A 12,484-nucleotide genomic window follows, 5' to 3' on the forward strand; every position below is an offset into this window, starting at 1 on the left:
ATATCCAAAGAAGGACAGTAAATTGTTCTTGCAGGTATGTTAACTTTACCTGAAAGCAACATCAGAGGTGAGCTTTGAAATCTCAGAATACTCAGTAGTAAACATTTTTTGATTGGTTAAGTTGCATCATGGTTCAAGAGATTTCAATTTAAAATTATAAGGAGCACTTCCGTTTTTGTTACGCTTGTCTTACACCTTTCTTTCTTGTTTTAGATTTTTAAATGATTAATGCTTTCAACTTTGATAAAAATCTGTTCCCAGAATTATTTGAATTGTATTGAATTGAATTGCACAAAGGCAGTGCATCAAGATATACACGACAACTAGAAAAAAAAACTGTTTCATTCCCCAGTGCTATTGATGCACAATTGGTATGTAGACAGCATTAAGATTTGTGGCTCACTTTCTTGGACCTAGGAAAGAAGAAGGCATAATGATGCATTCTCAACTTGTCTAGGTAAGATAAATATCAATACATATGTTTGACACAGTGTTACTCCAAAGGTCAGCATAAATGAGCACTGATGCTGTACTATAAACACCTCAGTTCTGCTTCTAGCTCTGAAAGGAGGGACCAAATCCAAACCTTGGATTAACTTATTTGCAGAATGGCTGAAGTATTAGCTGGCTGTTTCTTGTAGTGGACATATTATGTCTTGATCAAAAGAAAGACTCCAGTCTGAAGACCCTGAAATATAAATAGCAATCACAAGAACTAGCACCTCGAGGCATGACCTAGCTTAGTAGTAGTTAATGGACATTTCTTGTACACGTACAGCTTCTTCTAACTGGACAGAAAATAGCTTATTCTACAGTTTCTAAAATCCAGTACACTCAAGAGTACTTCCTGAACCTTATATAAAGTCCCCAAGTAGAAGGCAACAGCAGATTTTCTCTGCGGAAAAAAAAAAAAAAAAAAAAAAAGCAAACAAATCAGGTGGGATGACAGTGAACAGAAAGAGGATGTGCTAAAGAAGTCAGCTAGATCCCTGTGTGTTCATTCCAAGAGTCGGGCATTTTCATAGCAGTCAAATTTTGAGAGGGAAAAAGTTCAAGTCAGGCAGCAGAGGGTGAATGGTAACACCTGGACTTCCCTGAAGTAAACTTCCACTTTTTGTCCTACCAAAGTCATCTTTGAGTGGTGCCACTGAATGTTAAGGGAGAAACAAGCACTTATAAATGAGTATTCATTTTATTATATATTACCAATGCGTATTGAGTCCTTTTCACATGTACAGACTCACAACTTACCATTCAATTAGTTTAAGCTAAGCTAAATGAAAAAATAGATTGTGCTATAGCCTAAAAAACAATCAATAGCCACTGTAAGGATCGATGGTCTAAAAAACTATTGACTGCTCATGTCACAGCCCATACTTTCCATTCCACGCTAAACACAATTGTAGGTCGATATTTGCCAGATGTCTATTTGGAAGCAAAACATTCTGGCTGTAGTCTGTGTCCTTCACCTTGCAAAAAAATATCGGTTTTACATTTCATTTGAAACAACTCCTGGTGTGCCATCATATTCCACTAAGAGCATGTCCTAGAAATCTCATTATTTTCCTTTTTTGGACTTTATGAGGGTGGTACTTCCCATGGCATTCATTAGTCCGCCCCACACTGTATGAATCCAGGGTTCATCGTTCTGACAGCAGAGACATGTTCATTCAGCTAAAAATGGAACGAGAGGAAATCACCCAGTCTATTCATGAAGAACCATTTCTCATCCTTAGATAGAGTTGACTATCAAGACTAAACACTTTACAGTGAGCTGCTGCTCTTGCTTATCAATATAATTGATGAATCTCCTAAAAACCATCACCTCCTTTTAAAAAAATGAAAGGCTAAACAACACATAAACTACTTTAGCAACCACAATCCCAGTCTCTCTGCTGTACAAGCTGCCGCTCCTCCAAATAGATTTGAGGCACTGACTTTGTTGAGTATGGAGGTGTTACCATTCCTCCATTGAAGGCAGATAGGCACTCACACAGGCCAAGCTCAAAGGGCTGCAGGATGGACAGAGGCCGTACTGATGAGCAGCGGGATGATCCTGTGGGTAGGATTCCTCTGTCCTGAGTCCTGTGAGAAGAACGGTGTAAGTGCTGGTGTACTGAAAGGGCTGCAGGATCTTCTGTTGTCAGAGAGGGAGAGAAGGTTTAAATAGGTAATTTTTAGAGGCTGTCAAAACTGAAAAGTGTAAACATTGTTAACATTTCTTTAAAATTCTGGCAGGGAATGAAAGCTGCCTGGATGTGTGCCATCCTATAGTTGCAAAAAAGTTTAGCAAACCATATGCTGCCCTAGGAGACAGGTCCCAGCCAGATCCAACCTGCTAATGCTCCAGAGAGAAGCACCAGCAGGCCTAGGAGTACTGCTGCCATTTCCCAGCTCAGCACCACCGCTGCTTCCTGCTTCTGCAGCAGTTTGAGAGATGTGTTGCACCAGGTCCTAGAGACAGTGAGCATAGCTGATTTTGACGGCAGGAAGCATAGATGCTCCTCTTTCCAACTGTAAATGTCTCTTCTTTCCATTTACATTTATGTGGTAGGTATTTGAATATCTATCTGATTATTAAGGTTTTTAAACAGAGTCTAAATTCTCTTCCCAGTTGATGTTGAATGAGAAAATTCTGTACAGAACAGTTCCCCCTCATCAGTATAATTCTGCAGTAATTTTCCTGGCATCATCAGCTCTACATCAGTGTGAAATGGGTATAAGCAATTTCACAGCCAGATATTAGGATTTTTCACAAGTTTTCTGTAGCTGTAACCAAAAACACTGGTTCAGTGACTGCAGTGTAGATGTTTTTAGCATGCTGCCAATGACTGCAATTCAACATGATTCCAAAAATCAAAACATCAGTTTCTTACATTTTGCTCTCTTGTCCTAGCAGCTCTGATGAAGTTGTGAGAGTATGCAACTGTAACTGAAAGTGAACTTGGCCCAGCAACGCAAAACGCCATTCGAATTTCAAAACAGGCAACATTTTGCAACAGTAACAAACATTCCCCAACCCCCATGAATTACATACACTTGCACAGACTTCTGTTTGGTCTACAAAAGGTTCGCATTTTCCCTAAACTCCAAATGGCAAGGTCTGCATCTCCCATCCTCTGAACTGGAGGTTCCTGCATGCCCACAGTCTCAGTGTTAATTAATTGTGTGCTATTCAATCCCCTATTTCCTCAGTCTCATAAACTATTCTGGGCCTTTTGGCCTGATATTAATTACTGTGCCCTACAATTCACACCTGCAAATTTTGTCTTGGACTTGAACTCTCTCTTATGGTGACTGCTCCAACCATACATGTAAGTCTTTCTCCTAGAGCCCAATCAGACTCTCCTGGCTTTAACATCTGTAACATATAAGGTAACTATCAGCTTTATCATCCTTCAGCATCCTATCTTGCTCACTGTCCGTTTCTGCTCCTCCTCCTCTTCCACAAATACTCTACTCCTTTTTCACGTCCAAGGGAAAAACTTCAGGTACCATTCTCTCCTTCCCCCAGCCCTGAGCACAGGGCAGAAGTAGAAACAAGGCATTTCTGTGGAGGCTGGGGCACAGAGAGAGCTTACAAGCATTCAATGCCATCCTTGTAGATTAATGTCTTTTCCTAGTGGATGAACACATGAGTTGGTTTGAACACTGCAGTCACACCAATTGATCAGCAATATTACTACTGCTGGTTATAATCAAGACTTTTACTATATCAGGGAAAATATGAGGATCCTAGTAGTGACTTACTTAGGCACACTGGGCAGGGCTGCCTAGGTGGGCTAAAGAGCAACAGCACTGCAAGCTCCTGTTGGAATTTTCCTCCCCAGCTGCTCTGCAGCATCGGTATGGGGCTGAGGACAATGTCAGCAGGAGGCTGACAGAACTGTCAGGGATGATCACTGCCAATGAATGCCCTGCGGGGCCTCCTGGCTTCCCCAGAGGCTGCTTCCCAGCTGTGTGCTGCTGGTGATGTGTGGAGAAGCCAATGCCGCAGAAGCAACCAGCAGGGAGATGGCAAGCAGTCTCAGGAGGACTGCAGCAGCAGGAGGGCCGCGGAGCATTGCACTTTGAGACAGAAAATCATGAGATGAAGGGAGGTAAAAATACCAACCTCTTTCTTTCTGCTTGAAGTACTGCGCTCTTCCTCCCTTCTCCCCACCCCACTTTTAGAATAAATGGCTTCCATTAAAGGATGACAGCGCTCTATCAGTGCTCTTGAAAAAGCAGACCCCTGTCACCCTTGCCAGCATGGGCCCACTGCCTGCAGGAGCTCTGGCTCTGCATCTCAGGCATGGTCACAGCCATATCACCACAAGGACAGCTGGGCCAGGACTGCTGACTCAGGGCATGGTTCAGCTCCACAGCTGCACAGAGAGGTTAAACTGGCTTGTTCCACATATCACATCTGTTTGGGAACCTTGCACCCTGCACTGCCCCTGTGCAGAAAGAAATAGGAATACAGTGTATAAAAAGAGCCACACAGCATGGGCTCAGATAAGGAATCCAGGCTTGGGGATAACCCCAATGTTCAAGAAAAGGATAATTTTCTATGAGAGGAGAAATAGCAAGACTTAGCAGAAGGCAACAGGAAGGGGCAGTCTCCACATGAGGGGAACAAGCTCACAGTTTGCATTTTCCTGTTAGAGAAATCTAATATGACCTATAGAAAGACACATAGCAGATCTTTCTCTTCCTCCAGCAGGTTATTATTCTCACAATCTACTTCACAAGCAGAAGCCAAAACTGCAGTAGTATGACCCAAGCCTTTTTAAAAATAGCCTACCAAGGTCTTTTCTATTTGATTACTGCATCATAGAAATTTCAAGATGCACATTTTTGGGATTGTAGTGTCAAGAAGCTGAGAATCTTAGCAACCACAGTCAGCTAATACCATTAACTGCAGACAGCTGTATTTCAAAGAAAAACACCAGCTACCTGTTTCAAGCAATGATGACTTGGAGAAGCCTGAAAAATCCTACAAGAATATGATGCAGAATGCTGCAGATATCACCATCATTTTATTTTTTTTTTTTTAATTAAATTAGGATTAGCTGGAATTTTATTTAAAACGCGCAAACGTTTTCCATTATGCACCCTGATGATATGGAATTACAGTAATGTACGTATAAAAGACTTTTCAGTGAGCAATAAGAACCAGGATTTTGCTAGTGAACTTCTGAACTTCTATTATTGCGCTGGTAAAGGCAGAGAGGCAGTGTTAGGAGGGGTAGGCACTGAGTGTAAATTCTTTCTTTGTGAGGCCTTTTGAGGACAAAACAGTCATAAGAAGTCTATCCCAGGCCTTCCAAAGCAATTTGTGCTCTGAAGCCAACCAGGAAACAGTCCCAGCCAGTATTCAGGCAGATGCCAAGAACAAATATATTCAGTTAAAGAAAATATGTTAACAATGCTTTAATTTTCAATAGATGTAATCAATATGTAGGCAAGCCAACAAAAATATGGCTGGAGATGCCACTGGAAAAGATCAAGAAAGTATTGAGCTATTCAAATCTACCCTATGCGTAATATCTTGTAGTGTGGTAAAGTTATTTTATTTGCCTGTAATTCCAGACAATTATTGTGTCACCAGCAAGTTTGGATTTGAATAAGACTGAGATAGAAACCATGGTAATCCTTTCTTTTTTGTTGAGCTAGAGAACACTTCTGCAAGCAGGAAATGACTACACCACTGGCAAAGTCAGGGTGAATCTTCCCCCTAAGTAAAAGCCTCAAATATATTAAGACATGCAAAATAGTTGTGAGGTGGCAACATCACTAAACATCCTGATGCTGAAGGATGTCTCTGACAAATTATAGCTCAGTAATTTATTACAGAATGAAATATTCTGTATAGCTTTCCCATCTGTAGTGGGAATAATGAAAGATTTCGGCAGTTTGTTTGAGAAGTTATTTCAAACCTGTAAATGAACTGTAATTTTTAGCAAGTAAGTGCTATCATCAATTAGTTTTTCATCCTCTTCTTTTGTCTTGTATCCTGTTTCTCTTTATTGCCTTCTTATCTTCCATGTTGCCTTTCTCTAAATTGTTGTTCTACCAAATTAAGTTGGTAGAACACGTCAGGTGGTAGAACAATAAAGTAGGTCTGTCCAGCCCGACAACAGGCATGATGGGCAAGAGAACCCAACACAACCCCCATGCATCAAGCCTATATACTGTAGTTGGGTTATGCCTAACAAAGATGCCTGTTCTTCAATTTTTAGTTTTAGTGCTCTTTCTCTATACTTTTTTCTTCTCCAGTGAGCTGAAATAATTCATAGTGCTGGACTTAGGAGCCATTTCCTCCCCTATGAGAGCCATCAGTTGAGAGGCATTGTTCATTTTCTTCTCCTTTTATTACATGATTTTAAAATATAGCAATAAATTGTAGCATAACTTTAAGATTCACCACAGGCCAAAAAGAGCAGCAGTGCATTTTACTGGAGCAGAGCCTATCTCCACAGATGTTATAACTAACAAGGTACTGTATTACAAAATCTACAAACAGGGATTTGACTTAATAGGTTGGGAAGGTTGTTTAAACAGTCAAGTTATTGACTATTGCTTCAAGATAGATTATGCAGAGAATTCAAATGCTGTTTACTCTTGCCTTACAAAAAGTCTGGGTCTGATAAAATATGCAATTTATTTATTGTATTTAATAATATTTTTTCAGTAGATTCACACTTCCAGATCATGGTCAAATTTCTCCTTATCCTTCCTCCTACTGTCCTTATCTGCCTTTCCCACTCCTTCACTTATTTTTAAAAACCTCCTATGTTTTCCAGCACCCATGCTCTCCCTCCCTCCAGTCGCCACAACTTGCACCTTTAATTTTCCAGTATTTTTGTTTTTCTTTATTCTTTTGACATCTAGGATCTTCTCTACTACTGTTACTGTATATGACAACTTCTGTATTTTCCAACCATCCCTACCCCCACCCATTAACAGAATTACCTTAACTGTTTACCTGCATCTTTGACTCCCACCAATAACCCTTAGAATTTCTGTCTGCTATTCCTCAGAAAGATTTCTGTACATGCTGAATACCCTGCAATCTTCTCCTATTAGACCTCCTGCTATTTGTTCAAACTCTTGAAGCCCATCCAGTTTCTGCTGTATACTCTGGTTCCTTTTTGCTGCCAGAAAATGGTGGTGTTCTCATATTCCTGGGCAAGAACATAATCTCCATTTCCTATCTCATTTCCTGGATACCATTCACCATGAAATTTCTCTGTCCTTCATACGTAACTTCTCTTTTGCCCCAGCCTTAGCAGATCTTAGATTTGTGCCTTGCTTTCTGACTTCTAGAGATCCAGGTACCACAGCATCATTTACCCATTATATTATCCATCACCTGCCTATTTTATGCATAACTAATCCAACCTCAAATATAGATAACCACAGTGTCTTAGGCAACTTAGCTCTGACTCCCTTCAGAGTTTGAACCTGTGAGAGATGGTTCTCTCCACAGAAATTGTGTACAGGTCATTGTAGAATAACGAATAACATTTTCACTCTGTGGAAATTCCAAGAGTTATGTCTGAAAATCCCATTCAATTTAATTTGGTGTTCTGCATGTTTTGCATTTAAGCTAACAATAAAGAGTTTTGTCATTATGTTGGCGAGCCAACATAGCTAAAAGAACTAACTAAGCTCTCTTCTCTGAGTAAATTGCTTTCCTTTCTTTCTTCATATATCTATTAATGCTCGTTCCTTACAAATACAAAAGACATTTTAGCAGATAACTGTTCTTTTTGTCACTTCTACTCAGGGCCTTGAATAAAATTTTGATCATCATTCCCTTCCAATGTCCTAAGTCTGTAAATCCAAAAGTCAAGCTTTTCTTTTCACCTCGTAGGAATGCACACTCTTAAGGTTGTACACTCAACCCGAGGTTCAGAGAGTTAATTCTCCATTGGATTTTGTTTGAGATGTCAGAAGTCTTAGCTGGCCTAGCTGTTTGCTGCTTCTTTGGAATAAATCATTACTGTGGCGTTTGCTTCAAAGGGAAGCAAGTAGCTGTATTCCTAGATATAGGATTACTTTTGATAATCAAGGAAAAAAAGAGCATTTCACTTGGGCTTACAGTCTGGACTTCAAAGTGAGACTGTATTTATGAGATGCAGTAAGCTCCAGTGCTGAGTACTCTTAGTCTGAAAGTCACTGCAAAAATATCTGAGAAGGATAAAGTTCTGAATCTCTCTTCCTTCTGTAGCACAGTTATGATTTGGATCAGCCAACAAGCCAAAACAAACCAGAAAATTCAAAAACAGCATCAATGATTACAAATGATTATGGTTACATCATATATAATGTATTTGAGTTCAAGATGTTACTTCTCAGTGAAAGCAAACTCTGTATTTTCCCCTAATCATTTCTGAAGAGATCTTATCCCAGCTGTCTTCGTTATGGACAGAGGTTAATCTCAGCTTCCTAGAAATATGCCTGTAACAGTAACCAGAGACGAACTCTGTTATTTTCCATAATCACAACAGCAATGGAAATTCTAAGGTAAAATCTGCCCATCCTTTCTATCATGATAACCTCTGCTTATCGTTCTTTGGGATCACTTCTTTTACATTAGGGAAAACTTCTTGTAGCTCACAAAACTGGAAAGATCTCCAAATAAACCTGGTTAGAGAACTCTTTTCCTTCATCCATCTTCCTTTCCATTGATAACAGCAGCAAGGAGAGGTGTGGTTTAACCCAACAGGTAGCTAAGCATCACACAGCTGTTTGCTCACTACTCTCCTTCCCATTGGGATGGGGAAAAAAACAAAGTAGAATTCATGGTTGAGATAAAACTATTTACTAAGACAGAGAAAAGGAAAAGGATAATAGTTATGACTATATATATATAAATGTGTATAACGTGGTTCGCCACTTGCCAATTGATGCCCAGCTGGCCCCTGAGCAGCAGAACTCCCATTTCCTTCTGATGTCATATGGTATGAAATATCTCCTTGGCCAGTTTAAGTCAACTGTCCTAAATTCTGCTCCCTCTCAGCTCCTTACGCCCTTCACTGTGAGTGGCCTTGGCTCTGCACAACACTGCTTAGCAGAAAATATAAACAGCAGTGTGTTATCAGCCTTCTCCTAGAACCAAAACACAGCATCACACCAAACACTCCGAAGAAATCAGTTCTGTCCCAGCTGAAACTAAGACAAGAGAGAAGCAGTAACATTGCTAGATTGTCTCTACAGCACGCATACATTTGAAACTAAGCAATCTTCTCCATGCCAGTTACTCTGTCAGGGGGCCAGCTACTGCCATTATTACATAGCACAAAGTGATTGTACTCCATTAAAGAGCGTGACTGATTATTTTCATTACTGTCTATATGGCATGTAGCATGCTGCTGCTGCTGCTAGCTTGTAAATTCTAAATGTTAAACAACAGTTTTGACAATACCTTATTATTGGAAGAACAATCTGCTCTTTTTGGAAATATTTCCACCTTCCCTCCTCTCCAAGACACCCATAAATAATTTCAATACTTTCAGTATAGAGATATCAAAATGCCCTTTCAATTAAAACACATTTTTACTAGCTTGGATGATACTCTGGATACAATTTGTTTTTATTGCTCTGCTTTGAGGAATATGATAATCTGAAACTACAAAGGAGGAAATATCACTGGTTCTTAGAGCAGCCAGAGATGAAACGCACTCTGGGGTCAAATGGTCTTAGTTAATTCTTACAGTTATTTCATCTAGAATTATTCTCAATGCCTGAGAGATATCTGCCTAACTAGGAAGATGATGGTTTTGTGATTGATCAGAGCTTCTGAAGTTCTGCTTGTTTCATTGTGTTGTGTCTGGGACTCTGCTAGCAAAGTGAAAGCTGAAATTTGACAGTGCAGAATACATGTCTGGTGGAGACCTTGACAAGTGAAATTTGTGTGGTACAAGTTATGAGAAGTAAAGGTAGCACGAATTCTTCCAGATGCATTTTCATTATGCACATTGCCATAGACATTTGAGATCAAATACTTTCCAATTCATAGTATCAGACCATTATTTACAGAGTGGATCTATGCACAGACTTTTACACTTACTATGAGGCACAGTCACAGACAAAAGAAGAAATAATTTAATACTCTTCAAATTGAAGGACAAGGCTTGTTTGACATTCCAGGTGTGCCAGGGTGCCTCATCCATAAAAATATAAAATCTGTGAAAAATGTTCTGATTCCAGTGAAAATCTGATGTAGCATTGATAACAATCCATGAGAAAAAGGCTGTATCAAGAGAATGTCTCTAACAACCTGTATTTTTTCCTTTGATTTCTTCTCAGCTGCCCAGGCATTATCCCTCAGCAGACTCTGTATCCTGAGGGGTACAAATATGCCTTAAGCTGCCAGGACCATGTACCAAATGGGTATAGTATCCCTTACTGGTGAGAAAACGTTGTATCATCTTATGGATTCTCCATCCCAACAGCTTAATGTGGCTGAAAAATAGCTTGGTCATTGAATCAAGAGAATCTCTCCTCCCCCCCACCCCCCCAAAAAAAAAAAAAATCTGATTTCCACTTCTGCATCGTCCAAATGTTTGCACTGTATGACTTCAAGTAATCTGAGCTAGATTCTGCCAAGATTTGCCATGATATGCACTAAAAGAAGGGGTAAATAGCAGATGAAGAATGCTTCCTGGCTTATGAATATACAGTGAGCAGCGATAGAGGATGGATGACCCTGAAAGGCACTTCAGAAATGCTCAGTGGGATAAGATGAGGCAGGTGTGGTGAGTAGATCTGTAGTTGGGCCAGCTGCCTGCATGCAAGGACTGGCTGGGACACCAGAGGCTGCTGGGGAAATATTCAGTGCTCCTTAAAAAGTGATGCATGAAGGACACAGCTACAAGACAGAAAAGAACGTGAAAATTCTGTGAATAATTGTCTTGTCCAGGGGCAATTGCCATTCTTCTCACAAAGCTCAGGAAGATACTAAAATAAGAAGGAACAGAAGTACAAGAAAGAAAACTAACCCTTTTGTAAACCTGGTTACATATACTTACTTAGGTTAGAGGAAAGAAGATTAAAGCAAGACTTCCCAAAAGCTTGTTCAGAAATTAAGTGAAAACTTTTCCTCCCTGTGGTACCAAATTGTATTTACACAGAGACTCTAAGACGATATAGTTATTTTAGAGACAGTACAAATACTGATGAGGAAATTCTTTTTGCCTCATATAACTTCAACATACTGTTGTTTATAACTAATAAAAACAAAGGAGAAGAAAACACAACTAGGATAGAATACAACAAATGCACAGCAAGTGAGCAGCATGATCTGACCTTGGTGTTAGTTATGTTGGAATAAACGTGAAGTGTCTCCACTTCAGTCAGAAGTCCCACACCAGGCTGAAAGCTGCATCAATGAGAAGAAGAAGAAAATAAATTCTGACTTTTCTGGGTATGAGAGAAAAAGCCACAAAAGCATTCTATGCCATAGAGAGAGAAAAAGAAGCATAAAATTACATAGGATGGAAAAATAGGATGCTGGCACTCTTCTAGGACGCATTTGATCGTACTTATGGCAATCGACAGCCTTTCTGTGAAGTGAATCTACATGAGCTCAGAAGGAGGCTTCATACAAGTAGACTGGAAAACAGTCTCCTCAGTGGAAAAGTTGCTTGATTAAAGTCCATCAGACTGGGAAAAGAAAAAAAGAAGCAGCAGCAGAAGAAAAGAAAGAAAAGAATATACTAGCAAAGCAATATTCAGCACAATGATGAGAAGGAACTACACAAAACTGCAGCTCAGCAGTCTTGGGTTCTCCCCATCCTTCTTCTCACACTTCCTGCAGGTAGTTCCCTTACAAAGTCTATGCACGTCTACCTGCTGCTGGAGAAGCAGGGAGATTTCACAGGAGAGAAAGATCAGCAAGGACTCCCAAATTCCACATGCCTTTCTCCAGGCAACCAGCCCATCCCAGCTGGTCGCTTAGCCTGAAAGCACCTTCCACCCAGAAGGCTGGGGAAAACACACCTTCTTGCTGTACACACAGAAAAGTATTACTCCATCAGTGACTCATTGGCTTCAGGAAGAAAAAAACACCTTATCTCTGGACTTTTTTTGCTGTTTTGCAGGGCAGTACACTGCACCACCCAAGTCCAACTGCTCACCCACAGTCTTCCATGTAACAATGAGCGAAGAAATCTCCTGGTAGCCAGGATGACATGTAAGGCATCTCCACCTGTTCGAGTTTCACTTCTGTTTCTTTGTGTTGTTTTTTTCTCTTCCATTTTTAATTAGGCAAGAACATAATGGGGAAAAATATAGAGCCAGAAAAACAACCAGGATTAAACACAGTCAGCAAAACAAAGCAGAGCAATGGGACCATGCAACAGAAGGTTTTAAACTTCTTCCTCTGTTTTGACCAGTCATAAAATGAATATGTGGCCAAATGAATATGAAGAGCTTCAAGATGGGTACAAGGAAGAATTCTTAAATTTTAATATCCTTCCAGTACTGTCTGATT

The 12,484-nt window shown here is 40.1% G+C and overlaps 1 long non-coding RNA gene across 4 annotated transcripts in view; it reads right to left on the reverse strand.

The window, feature by feature from the left end:
- Positions 1-694: 694 nt before the first annotated feature.
- LOC122159283 overlaps positions 695-12,484 on the reverse strand; it is a 44,400-nt gene continuing 32,610 nt past the window's right edge. For all 4 annotated transcript variants that reach the window (XR_006168424.1, XR_006168427.1, XR_006168425.1 and 1 more), the window contains one exon: positions 695-2,137. This is a non-coding gene — a long non-coding RNA (uncharacterized LOC122159283). The remainder of the gene's footprint in view (positions 2,138-12,484) is intronic.

Source organism: Centrocercus urophasianus, unplaced genomic scaffold, assembly GCF_019232065.1.
Source record: "Centrocercus urophasianus isolate 14NV4802_14NV808 unplaced genomic scaffold, USGS_Curo_1.0 seq_16, whole genome shotgun sequence".
In the NCBI taxonomy this organism is placed as follows: Eukaryota; Metazoa; Chordata; class Aves; order Galliformes; family Phasianidae; genus Centrocercus; species Centrocercus urophasianus.